At 43.7% G+C, this 14,107-nt stretch overlaps 1 protein-coding gene across 5 annotated transcripts in view; it reads right to left on the bottom strand.

Moving 5' to 3' along the window:
- The window catches only part of ST6GAL2 (ST6 beta-galactoside alpha-2,6-sialyltransferase 2), a 102,642-nt gene extending 89,066 nt beyond the window's left edge, over nt 1-13,576 (bottom strand). Inside the window, exons 1-2 of one of the 5 annotated variants that reach the window (XM_074332482.1) lie at nt 12,578-12,710; nt 3,811-4,864 (exon numbers count right to left, since the gene is read on the bottom strand). The gene's annotated coding sequence lies outside the window, so the exon portion shown is untranslated. Of the gene's footprint in view, nt 1-3,810; nt 4,865-11,925; nt 12,474-12,577; nt 12,725-12,836 lie in introns of those variants that run through there. The other 4 variants (XM_019751699.2, XM_074332481.1, XM_019751698.2 and 1 more) reach the window with 4 other exon arrangements.
- Nucleotides 13,577-14,107: the final 531 nt, after the last annotated feature.

Genomic DNA, 14,107 nt, shown 5'->3' with positions numbered 1-14,107 from the left:
ATTAGCAATACCCTGAGGCCCTGGGACCTAAGACAGACTTCTCACAGAGGACCGGCTCTTCTTACCTAAAGAGTTTCCTTTGCTGGCTGTGTGAATCCAGGGGCAGAGCTGAGTCTGTGCTGAGTGGAGATTCCCCGTAACCGGGGGAGGGGGTGGGTGACCAGACAGAAGACCTGTCAGAGTGCCAGACAACTGCTAATAGCCAACACACATGAAGTCATTAAAATCCACTTACGGTGATTATGAAAGTGATTTCAACTTATTTCCACAGGTGAGAAGAAATCCACACTTAGGTACTCTCTTGACTCCAAAGCTGTCCCTGGCATCTTATGCATATGTAAATGGAGTAATGAAATCGGTTTTTTAAATGCTCCATGTATATATATCTGAACTCTGCGTGCTTTCATTAAATTCCTGCAATGTTCCATTTACCACTGAGAATCACTAAAGGTTCCTAAGGTCAACCACTGGTAACATTTTCTTTAATTTTAATTCTACCATCGGTTCAGAGTAAGGGAAAATGTCCCTTTAACTAACTGACACATGCTAGGCATGCCCCATCTCTAATTTGACCCTTTGGGAAAGTGCAAAATTTAAAACAACCCTCTCTCCGATTGCGGGGAAAGAAATACCAAGTGCTCAGCCCTCAAGAGGACGGGAGTCCAGGAAGATACTTTGAAAATACACAAAGTTCCTCATAAATTCTAATGACCCCAAGGACACGCTGACCCTCTGTCCTTGGAAGGCGCACCTCAGCTCTGGTGGCTGTCTCCTGCAGGGAGCATTGGCAGAATGAGGTCATGGCCACACATCAGACACACACTGCAGGCACAGCACAGCTTCTTCCCCAGGTTTTCCACTAAATGTGTATGTTAGTTTCCCCACCTACACCTGGCTGGATTGAACTCAGGGTCAAGACCTTGCCATATATACCTTCCCTGGTCTAGAAGGACCTTTCCAAATTTTAATATCTATGGTATTCACAGATGATTCTTGGGCAGGTAGGAAAAAGTACAGCACAACGAAATGCTGCTGGGCCCCTTTGCTGTGGAGCGGCCTTTGTGATCACACCGGGCACTGAAAATGTATGTAGCTCTGTAAGAATTTGATACATTTACAAATCCCAGATTATGTGCTTTTATAAAATCTCCCTGGACAGGTCCTTCCTAATTTATATACTAATTACTTAATCAAATACCTGTGTCCCTTACTTCTGAATACTTTGTTCAAGATACGAACAAAGATTCCCGACCATGTCTGTAATAATTATCGAGAGAAATGTGAATTTCAGGTTTTCTCTGTGAGAATTACAAGTAGCATAAAAATGAAAAGGTTGAATGGTTTAATTTTGTTTTGATAGGTTCTGGGACTACAAGCGCTTAAAGTCACGGAACCTACCGACGATGACATTAAGTGAGGACTTTCTGTACTAGCAGTGTTAGTAAGCCAAACTTAAGCCATTCAGCCAATTTTACCACAGGCGAATTGATACATAAACAAGAGTTAAGTTCAGACGGCATCTCCTCAACATTATAGCAAATCCATGTTGAATGACATGAGGGTTTTTGAGGACCTGCTGTAAATGTGTCTCTCCCAAATGATTAACTACAATTCTAAAGATAATGTAGGTACAGAATGGTTCTCCTGGTCCACAGTCCCTGGTCTTCAGAACACCCTGTTTATAAATGGATAGCTAGAATTGGGGGAGCTGCACACATGGAGATTCAACCTGACAAAAAAGGTGGAAAAGATCCTCCCTCTCCCCGTTAGTAGTAGAAATCATGTTGGGGAGTGGACGTAGTCATTTAATTTAATAGGACTCTTAGCTTCATTCATTCAGCAAACACTCATCAAGCATCTAGTAAGCACAGTACTTCTAGATAAGCTCAGCAGCTGAGACACAGGGTGTTCGGGCTGCATGCAAGGACCCTCGTTAAGCAGGGATGAGAGCGAAGTAAACAGTTATAACACAGAGTAGTAAGTGCAACAACGGAGAGATGATGCTTAGCACAGGAGACCATTAACTCATTTTGTGTGTGCGTGCATGCGTCCACGTGTGTGATGGAAGGCTTACTGATCAAGGGAGAAAGAACCAGATTCATTCTTTCATTCAGCCTAAGATGGTAAGTGGAGAGCCTGAAAGTGGGAAAGTGGAGACAATAAACTGGGGCCCAGTGAGGCAGCTCATGAAATTCTAAAAATTCCAGGCTGTGTCTTGTACGCAATGGAGGGCAACCAGAGCATCCAAGGAGGAGAATGCCAGATGATGAAGCTTAGGGTTTGGGCAGAAGATCCTCTGCCAATATGGAGAATGGGAGGGGGTGTAGGAGGTGAGCAAGAGTGGATGGAGACCTCTTATAAAATGAATTTCTAATATAAAATGCCCTTTTGGCTAGTAATAATGCAGGGCTTCCCTCCATTCTTTTCTGTAAATAAGATGATAAACCTTAGCAGCTGAAGCCCAAGAAACACTTTGCCCTCCAGAAACTGTAAATGTCACTGTCTCCATCAGGAAAGAGACTCTGGACAGGCACTGAAGCATGATCACACATTTCCAAGTCACTTAAATAGCTCACACCAATGGCATTTGTACCAAAGTCAGCATTTCCACAAGCAGGTAAGAGATGCAGCTTCCTTGTCAGGAGACAGGGACTGAATCATGAAACTCTTGATGCTGTGTGTGAACTCTGGCTGCCAAGTACGCAGCTCCACACCAACTGCTGCCACTGGCATCTGGCTTTGGGTTTAAGCCAATCTCCCAGGTGTTAGCAAGACCCTGAATTTATACGATGCAATCTGCGTACATCAGATCTTTATTAAGCAATCTCTCTGTTCTCCTTTTTAAAATTACATTTTCATTTCTTATTCTTTTCCTTTCTATTAGATTTTAAATATCATTCTAGCTTTTCTTCATATCCTTTTGAACTTTAGTTTTTGGTATAGTGGAAACCTCTCTCAAAGTCGGTGAGGGTACTCCAAGTACAGGCCAGGCAACTGACAGCCTGGAATGAGTTTTTAGATTTTTCAGTTTTAGATTTTTATTATTTCCAAATTGCTATATAGAATTTCTCTATGAGGATAAAAACTCCAAAGAACTTAAGACTTCAATCTTTAATGTCCTGCTGAATTTTTTTTATGAGCTAGTTTCTTAAAAACATCTCCTAAGAGAGTCTAACTATACGCATATTATACAAAATATCTCAGAATTATCCATCTATCAGTGTCCACTTGCAATATTAAAGTATTCTGAATTCTTAGTGCAGAGGCTACAAGTGGCCAAATGAAAATAAATTCTATTAGTTAAATTTCATTTTTACAGTGTTTTTTCCATATAAATGTTGTATATTCCGCTTTTAAAATATGTCTTCAAGATTTAGAGCATAATGTACACTTCACACACCATGGTAGTTTCAATGATGAATGAATACAAAACTTCTCTACTTTAATAGCATAACCTATATTTCATACCTGGTTAACTTGGCATTAACTCTAGAAAAAGATACTAAATTGTTGAAAGGTTATTTTATTTAAACTTGAATGTAAGCAGGTGACACAAAACTGTGCTGTTAGAAATCATAGATGCCTTTTGGAGAACAGTGACCAGAAGAGGCTTCTGAGATGCTGGTATATTTGTTTCTTGATCTACCTGATTACACAGGTATATTCAGTTCATGAAAATTGATCTTTACATTTATGACCTGTGCACAGTTGTCATGAGCAAAGGACTTGCTAATTAACTTTTCTGGTCTAGGAATATATGAGGTCTGACAATTAAATTCGCAAACTCACCTTAGAAAAAGTGCTACATACCTCATTGCTGAATATCACTACAGTCACCTTTGAAGAACTCCCCTTGGGAAGTTATGCACTGAAGCCAGTGCCTAGTTCACCCTTCAAAGCAATTTTGGAACTCTTTTTCTGGAATGACCATCAGAGCTGTCTTCGTATTACCCTTGATGTCTGAATGTCATCAAAATGTCTTCCTTTCAATATTTCCTTTATCTTCGGGTAAAGAAAGAAGTCACTGGGGGCCAGATCGGTGAGTAGAGAGGGTGTTCCAATACAGTTATTTGTTTACTGGCTAAAAAATCCCTCACAGACAGTGCCGTGTGAGCTGGTGCATTGTCCTGAAATAAGAGTCATGAATTGTTGGCGAAAAGTTTAGGTCACCTGATTTTTTCACGCAGCCTTTTCAGCACTTTCAAATAGTAAACTTGGTTAATTGTTTGCCTAGTTGGTACAAATTCATAATGAATAATCCCTCTGATATAAAAAAAAGTTAGCAACATCATTGTAACAAGTTCGCGAACTTAACTGTCAGGCCTCATAGTTGAAGAGAACAAGACAGCTAACGTAGTTGCCAAAACCACAGTAAAACTCAAGTTTGGAAAGAGTGACAATGCTTCTTCCCTACGTACATGGACACAAGAAGCACGTGACTGATAACAGACATATTTAGAGAGAACAGAGAAGAAAATAAAAATTCTGAGCTCTCTGGAGGAAAAAAAACAAGGGATGGCTAGGGCGTGGGGAGGTAAGGATGGCATGTTTCTATGCACCTTTTTCCTCCCAAATTTCCTTGGACATTGTCCATTTCTGGTTTGAGGACTAGCAGGAAAAGAGGCAGGCCAGTTCTTCCTTACTAGTGCACCAAGTCTGGATGATTTAGTAAATCGTCTGATGGCCTATGTGATTTGCAAGCTAGGCATAGCTAAGCTTGTTTCTTTGCATCCTTCTGAGGTCCCAGAACATGGTTTCGGGGCATTGTTCCACTTCTGTCTTTTGTATTTGTGGTTGGTGAAATCCAATACATGAGCATACATGTAGCTGACAAGAATAATGTCACATGAAAGTAACTATAGTCCTGTGAATTAAAAAAAAAAAAAAAAAAAGAAGTTGAAAACAAAATCATGCTCCAGATCTATTTTACTCCATGATGTCCCGCTTCCAAGTACCCAGAGTTCAACAAATGCAGTGGTGTGAGTTTCTTTGGTGAACTTTAACATTTATCCCCCTCTTGACCAACAGAAGCAGCGGAGTCCATGACTCAGTCAGTGTTTTTCCTCTACCCTTTGAACTGTCAGTACCAAATGAAGGAAATGCCATTTTGGAGTACACACGTGAACTGACATTCCAGGGGATTTTACCTTATCTCTGAAAAAAAGATGTGCTAAGTGACTACACAGGATAAAAAAGGGAATGCTTAAATACAGAACGACATCATCATTCCATTTTCTACCCACAATGTCAAAAACAATATGAAGCAAACAAACAAAAACACATGACCTCCCTCCTGTAACCCCGTTCCATGGCCACCTTTCCCACATGCATGACTTGAATTTTCACTTCAGAGAAAAGAGTAGGTGGGAGTCACAAAAAACATGTACCTTGGAAAGCTAATTAGTCAATCTAAGTATGTGTTTTAGTTCAGCAAGGAATGAATGCTGAGGAATGGTTTTCCTCTCAAGCTGCTAGGGTCTGGTGCTATACGGACCTGGCGACAGCACCTCCTGCGACTTGCTACAGGATCACAGGGAACATTTAGTGTTACCCAGTAATTCCTGAACCAAATGTGCTGCCATTATGCAGATGACTTTATGTATTTCTACACTATAAACTCACCTCGTATCTTCCACACGGTGTGATAAGTTTAAGATAGATTTAATTTGGGCAATGAACTGGCAGGGTCCTCCCTGGGGAGGACAGATGGGGTCAGGTGAGGTCAGTTTTGCCAGTAAGACATGCATAGATAGCATGCTTTGATTATACTCACAGAGTTCCATACTACAACTGGGTTATACATACCCAGGAACAGCAAAATTTTCTTGGTCTAAGATTCTGCTGACTACCCCCAACGAGGCATATTATTTAAGGCAATCTAAAGCTTTTTTTTTACCCACTTCTGGTTTTTACATCTAATACTATGTTTACCAGTTATGAAAATATTGAAAAAAAACACAAACCAAAAAATTCATTCTGTTCTTTCTGGGTATGTATCAAACAGTGGTATGTGGGGTATTACTGGGGTGTGACTATAATACAGTAATGATATGCTTTAATTATGTGGTGGAAAGTGCAGAGTGAAGCAAATATAAAAATGTTCGGGCTTACCTTATGAAAGCAATCACATTGTACTAAAGCCACACATTATAGACATTTTCCTATTACTAGTGAGTCAATTTCTAAAACTCTCCCACCTCAAATAGTTAATGATGTAATCCATTTAATAGCATCTCTGAATGTTATTATAAAATACCAAGTATTGAGTCAGGACAATTACTTAATTAGTTCAATTCTCCCAGCTACTAATTTTGAACATAAGGAGGAGGAATATAGTTTATCACTACACTGTGACTCAAAGGGGGAAAACTGCCCTTTGAAACATGGAAACTATATACCTACATAAATATTATATACACATTATATACACATATACACATATATATTAATATCATTAATAAAGTAAACCACGTTGCACATGTCAGCTTCCCATTTATTCATAAATTGCTCAAAAAATTACTTTGGAAATTAGAGGGTATAGTGCTTTTTAAAAAAATAAAACTCTAGAGCTTATTGTCTTAATTCTTTTATCTAAAGCCCAAAGTGATTAGTGGACACAATTCAAGGCAACTTCAAATACTAATCTGTTCTCCATCACAGAGGCTGTCACCTGCACTATTTGTCCAACTTTAGGTTGACCTGAAACAGGTAAGAAGACTCAATCTCTTTTAATTCCAGCGACTAACTAATACAGGATTCAGTCATTCTGAAAACCACCAAAGGTACCCTGAAGATGCTATTGTCATACAGGACATTTATAAATACACACACTTACATACACATAAATAAAAGTGCTTTTCCATGTATATGCTATTTACATTACATTAAGAGTAGAGTTTAAACCTGAAACATTTTTGATATCTTCCAACAATCCACATGTAATTTGAAACATGCAATTCTCTCAGACATAGTACAGGAAAAAGAATGTTCTTCTCTCAGTCAGGTCAGTCCCGATTTTATTACGAAATAGCTGGGATTCCCAATTAATGCTTAAGTATCCTAATTCAAGGTCTTACTCCTAATCGCTAATGTAAAAACATATTAATGCAGGGACACGTTCCTCCTGTATTTTTGAGTGTGTGTGTGTGTGTGTGTGAGAGAGAGAGAGAGAGAGAGAGAGAGAGAGAGAGAGAGAGAGAGAGAAAACACATGTTCTTTTTAAAAACAGTCCTCTTTTTCATATTGGGATTTCTTATGAGATATAGTTTCCCCAATTTAAAAATATAATTTACACACAAGATCCTTCTTCTAACCATAAAAACAAATTCATTCATTTAATCATGCATCTATAGTTACATATAGTAATTGGGTTAACTATCATTTAGAAAACAAATCCGATGTTAATTGTACTTTTTTCTATCCATTTGTGGTCAAAGGTTTTTAGCATATAATAATATACTTATATTTTAGAAAAGTCATAGCTACACTGTCAAGGAAGCTACTTTTCAAATTTATTTCTGAATAAGGAAAGTTATTGGATTATCTCAGATATTTACCCTTTCCAAATTTAATTTAAAGCTAAGTAATTTTAGAAACCACAATAATCACCAACATGCAAGTATCTTTACTTGAAAAATTTGTATAATTTGAACATGGAAAACCAATTGTTTTTAATTTAATAAAGTATTTTCCTCTCAGGTTCAAACACCAGAAGCAGCCCAGAGTGGAACTTAATGTGTGAATTATAAACTTCTGAAAACAAAAGCTATCATGAAGATATTGCAGGATTTTTCTTTACAGTGTATTCTCTAGTAATTTATCCAATGTATTTATAAATGTCCCAAGAGACTACTTTCTAAGCTTGCTCTCCTCACCAACCCAGTACCTCAAAGCATAAGGATAGTTTTCTCAAATCTCAGCTTAAAATTTTCCATGGAAATTTCACTTACTCTGACACCCTGCATATGAGTGTGAATTTCATTCTAATACTGACTGCCTGGACATTCCAAATTTCAGGGGCCACTTGTAGGTTGCAGCTCAAGCCTCTTTCTGCTTCCAGTAAATGCATGGGCTTTATGTCCACCTGGATCCTCTGCCATCCTCTTCCATCCAGTACAATTGTCCTGGTCCAGCAAGCTGGGCTGTGGTTTGAACAAGTGAAAGCTCACAGTCACAGCTGTTCTCTGGCCATGACACAGCGACTACATAAGGAGTCATTCCCCTTCCTCTGCTCAGTCGAACAGCATGGACTTTGGAAATACACAAACCCAGGTTCAAATCCCAGCTCTGCCAGTTTCTCACTGTAGGACTTTGAGGAAGGTGCTTCACCTTTCTGAGACTGAGTCTCCTCACTTATAAAATGAAGATGCTAATAATATGTTCCAGGGTTGTGGCTAAGATGTACTTTGATGAACTGCGTGGAGCAATCAGTCACTGTTATTAGTCTTTGAATTACTACTCCTCCCTGTGCTATATGGTATTTGAAGGATGTCCAGCATATTAAGTAGAGGTTAATTCTTTTTCGTGCATTGGAATTAGCTTTTCAGTATGCCAGAATATATAATTATCAATTTCGTGGAATGCCAGCACCAGACACTACGGAGGGGATTAAATCTAAGAGTCTACATTTTACAGCCCTAAAAACTGAGCTCTGGGGAGGCCCAGACTTCCTCCAGCACTGGTCCCTGCAAGGATAGCACTCTCTGGGGCTCAGGTCTGAGGCGCCACCAAGAGCCTTCCTTGACACTCTGCTGTCTGAGAAAGTCCAGTGCAAAATTGCAAACCCAGCCCTCACACCCATCTAGCTTGATAGAGCCACTGTCTGCCTTGAATTCAGAATTCTTTCCTAGAGGGGACCATAGAGGGCAGCAGAAACCAGGAGGGGGCATGGGACAGTCTGTGCAGACAAACTCCCCAAGAGCAGTATTTCACTGGTGTCATTTCTGTCCACAAAGCAGGAGGCACTCGGTGCTGTGGGACAGTCCGAAACCTGCAGGGAGCCAAGTGAAGCCAGAAGCTGGGCAACTGCTGAGCCCTAGGTTTCTCCCAGTGGCAGGTCTAGGGCTGAAGATACTAGGACTAACCCACCAGCTTCTGCAAAGTTTACGACTGCCCATTTCCCACCTCACACCCTTTAAAGGCATAGCCGCCATTCTGCCCACAGGCCAGGTAGCTGCCAAGCATTGTGAATTGCAACTGTTCCCTATCAGTTCTCAGGTGGAGAGGCTTGAAATTTCACATCAGGATGACATTTGGTAAGAGGCATGATAAGTCCATGTTGCTCTGATGCTTCTGCCTGGGCCCTGTGTACTTAATAATGTTTACAAACAAACCTCTCAAAAATAGGAAGGAGGGTTTTCATTAAATTGAAAGTGTGATGTTTATCCACTAAGGGGAATAGGTCATTTACAGCACACTCCTTGGCGCTGGCATCAACCTGTTAAGAACACTGAAAATTTGTGAATGCACACCTGCACTTTCCTGATTCCAAAATTAGTATCCGATTCTATGTAATTATTTCTCTTACAGTCAGTTGTGAATTTCATCCCACAGCTCTTTTTTAAGGAGGAGCGTCCAGGGCTTAAAAACTCAAAACTTAACATACACCTACTCTGAGAACACTATCTTTCACTTAGACATTTAAGCAAGTCGAATAAAGTACTTCGTTTAAGGTAAATAGTTAAATTGAAGATCATATAACAGAACAGGGAAAACAAGCATACTTAAAGAGAAGATGTATATTTTTTAAAAGACTACATGATCATGCATATTTTTATTCAAAAATATCAAGAATGAATCACCGTGTCTGCAAATTAATTAAAAGTTTCTCAAAAGACACAGAGCTCCAAGATTTTAGAAAGGAACCCATCATTTATTTATCTGAGCAGAAGCTGCAGAAGCCTAGGAATGTTTGTCATTTTAGGGAAGACTTAAGCACTTGAGAATTGCTTGGATAAATTACAGGCCTAGAGTATAAAATGTCAGGTACTGTAAGTGATAAATCAGAGACTCACACACTTAAATCATCTCAGAAAGAGGAGAACTTCAGGGAAAAAAAACAACAAAACAAAACAAAAACAAAAAACAGAGACAAGTATCTACAGGAATTTCTCAGCAACCACTTCTACATTTAACCAATCTCCCCCTTGGCTGGCCACAAATCCTTCCCTAGATCCAACTTAAGTCTTCACCCCAGAGGAAAGTCTTTCCCTCTTAATTATCCTCATCAGAACCCAAGCATAGATGATTGCTTTGCTCTGCATAATAAACCATTCACATATTTTCAAATATTAAATTATCTCAGCCTTGAATCCTCCAGTCTAAATATCCTCATTCCTTTATTATTACTTCCTAGATCCTGTGCACCACATACACTCCCCAAAGGCTGGTGGTCTTCCTCTGAATTCTCCCCCAGTCTACACCTCCTCTCTAAACTGTGGGCTTAGAACTCCACTAAGAGCTGAGGCTCATATCACAATCTTTACAGAGACTAATCTCAAAACTCCAGAAGCTCGAGTGTACCAAGCAAAAAGGTAAAATGCTACAATTTTTATCAATCACAGTGAAAACTGAATCAAGGATTCCTACATATTTGAGCACCATTTTTTAACCCACCTGTAAAATTCAAAGCAATCCACCTATTATTTTAGGATTTTCTCTGCATAATATCCATGCACCATTATCAACAGTTTTTCTAATGCATTAGTAGGAAATGCAAACCTTCAAATGCTGTAAACATTTTGGTTGTTGGTTTCAGAACATAATGGGGGAAGGAGAGTTGGTTAAAACAGGTTCAAGGCCACACATCCTTTTTCTTTTAAAAGAAATGTTAACCCTAAATTTGCAACAAGACGACATACAGTACTTTAGTTTATTGAAATTCTTCATTAGTCACAAATTTTATTTCAAAATGGCAAAATTTCAAAAAATTAAAATATCAAGTAACTCGCATGAGGCTCTTCTAAACTGCAGAAAGTACTTAAACACAAAATATGTTGCAAGTCTTCCAAGAATATCCTCACACCAGCAGAGTCTGGGGCGCTGAGGATCTGCGAGCCTCTTCGCGATTAGAACGCCAACGTCACAGAAAAACAAAGATTTCGACGAAATATGGTATACCTCTCGCCCAATTTTCAGCATAACCAGTAAAAATAGGTTCACAAATATCCAGCCACGCACTACTTTTCTCCCACAGTGCTTCTGGGGTTATAAAACAGCTTTGAAAGTTGGGCCTGACCAAACTAATAGGGTACCAGGAGGAGAGACCTGGAAGGCGATCACAAAAGTCTCATTTAAATTCCTGGAAAGCACGGCTTCTCCAAACAGAGCTATGCTGATGGCTCTGGAAGGCACCACTTGGTGTGAGCCGCGAGTTTAACTTCTCTCGGTCCCCCAGCATCGTCACATCCGAACGCGATGGATGCTGCGTTCCGTATCCAAAGAATGCATCAAACATACTCTCTCTGCACACGGTGGAAAGTAAAACAACTCAAAAGCAGTTCTCCCCGTGCAAGTGCATAAGACTTAACACCGGGTATTGAGGATCCTCAAGGTCCCTTCTGTACAGAAAACTAGAAATCAATAGAACACACTTTAAGCTTTACGAAGTGCAGTTTTGCATGGGGATGGGATCCAGAAAGACAATTAAAAACCTCGATTCCTCTCCAGAGCCAATGTAAAATAAAATAAAAGATCACCATAACTAAACCACAAAGGCTCGATCCTGTCCACCTCTCCTCAAAGCTCAAGCCCTCCGGTTCGCTCACTCTCTCAAGAATTCCATTTTCCCCCACAAAACCACCCTCAACGTCTCTGCCACACAGTTCAGTCGCCTCGTCTAACTCGGTACTGAGCAGCGCACAGGCTGCGGCGGCACCAAGGAAGACGTCGCCGCACCTCGCGACCCCCGTGCCCTCCCACACCAACCTTCTCCGGACGCCGCGCCTCCAAGCGCCGGACACCGCGGTGCTCGGCGCTCCCCGGCCGCGCGGCGCTGAAGTCGGGGACGTGCGTGTCACATTTTATTCTTCGGCAGCGGCTCGTGCGCGCGCGCCACGCGCTCCCACACTCACACGGACGCCCGCTGGAGCTGAGACCCCGAGCTGGGGGCGCCCGACGCGCGCCGCGGAACTTGGGGGTTGCGGACGCCGAGCGCGCGGCTCAGATCTTCCTGCTCGTGAACGCCCGTGCCTCCGCCAAGCAGCCTCCTAGTGCCACCTCGAGAGCCCGGAGCGCCCGCGCTCCCGTCCCGGGAGGCCTGCGGGATCTCCTCTCCAGGGTCAAAGCTGCTGGGCGCCGGGCGCCAGCTGCAGGCGCGGCGGGTGGCGCGGCCTGGGGGCCGGCGTGGGGTTCCGGTCGGCTCCGCGCCGCGCGCCTCATTGTTCCCGGCAGCACGCCGGCGGCGCGGACGGCGGGAGGGACCGCGGTCAGGAGCCGCGAGGCTAGGCGGAGGCGCCTGGCCCCAGCGCAGAGGCTGCGCCGCGTCCCGCCCCCGAGCTCCGCGCGCCCCCTCCGCCTATCCTGATCCCCCTCTTCCTCCGCCATTGCCTCCAACCTACCCCACGGGGCCTCGACTCACCTAGCGGGCGGACGCCGGGAACTGGGAAGTTGCACTGGCCGCTCTCCGTGCCCCCGGCCCGGCTGGCCAGCCCGCCGGCCAGCGCAGGCGGGGTGCACGGCGGGGCGCTCCCCGGCGGCCCGCCGAGCCTTGCCTCTGGCAGAGAGTGATTGCTGACTTGGGCTGCGTGGGGCGGTGCGGTCGGCGCAGCTGCCTGAAAAGGCATGCCTCTCCCCAGCCGCCGCCCCCAGCCAGCCCCAGTTTCCCAAGGGTTACCTACATGGGCTCCGCCTGGCACCGCGCTTGGCACACAGCGGGCACGCAGGTCACTGAAGGCGGCAGGGATGCAGGAATATAAAGGAGCTGTGGGTGTCGGGGAGGGGAGTCTGGGTGCCTGGCCTCGCGGAAGTGAGTCTTTGTGCACCCCGTTCGAACACACCCTGCTGCAGCGCCCAAGGCCAGGCTCCCTGCGGGCGAGGTAGCGCCCGCGAGCTGGCTGGGTGGGGCGCAGGGGAGCACAGCATCCTCCCCGGCCCGCAGACTCCCTTTGTTCCTCGCGTTTGGCCGGCTCTGCGCTGCCCCCTGGCCCTCGCTCCGGAGACCTTCTCCGAGGCTCCCGAGGGTCGGGATTGGACTTGAGAGCCGGCCACCTTCCACTTGGGAAGGGCCTCCGGCCAAGTCCAGTGAAATAATTCCCTAGAGGCCCCCACCTGCCCGCTCCTCGCCCCGAGAGGGACGCTAAAGTTCTTGAAACTGTGGCGCCCGAGGTGGCTCTCGGGTAGCGTGAAGACCCGGTTGTAGGCCGGGTAACTGAAGCCGGCGGGTGGGGCCACCCGGAGCAGCAGATCGGGTGTCCGTCTGCTCGTGTGCGGAATGTCCATTTGTCACTGCGGCTCTCTTGCTCTTCCGAGGCGGCCGCAGCTGGTCCCGGGACCAACCGCGCCGCCCTTTGTTTGCTGGTAAACTCGCCCCTTTGAAGTTCAACGTGGCTCCCCACGTGTGCAAAGGTGGCCCTGAGACCCGACTATCTCGCAGGCGGTCCTTTCCCGACACAGAGCTGTTCGGGTGTGGAGGTGTCCCCAGGCAGAGCAGATTGAGTTCAAGGATATTACCACATAGTTCCTGCCCATCTCAGAGGGACTAGAAGTTACCTACCAGCCCCCCCCTTCCCCGCCCATCTCATCCCATGTCCCTGCATGGGCTAACATTGGAGACACAAACCCTTCACTAAATCTACTATTTTAAAATTCGTATTTAAGTTCATTTAACTAATTGAGAATTTTTATAAGAAAACAGTTAACTAGATACCCAATTTATAAGGATTTGAGTGCCTATTATGTGGTGGGGACTCTGGGTTCAACAGAAATGTGAAGGGGTTCAGAATAGGCCTCCCCAGATGTTCCACTGTTGCCTGTTTATTATTTTCAGCTGAAGGTAGTTGAGACCTACAGGCCCAAGAGAAACTTTTCTCTCTCCCTTAAAGAATTTAAACAAGGGCCCTTGCCCATAGTGAGTTATCACCAGAAATAGCTTTTTATGACCTATCTACAG

Source organism: Rhinolophus sinicus, linkage group LG05 (genome assembly GCF_036562045.2).
Source record: "Rhinolophus sinicus isolate RSC01 linkage group LG05, ASM3656204v1, whole genome shotgun sequence".
Classification (NCBI taxonomy): domain Eukaryota; kingdom Metazoa; phylum Chordata; class Mammalia; order Chiroptera; family Rhinolophidae; genus Rhinolophus; species Rhinolophus sinicus.
This window is presented reverse-complemented; position numbering and strand designations above follow the sequence as displayed.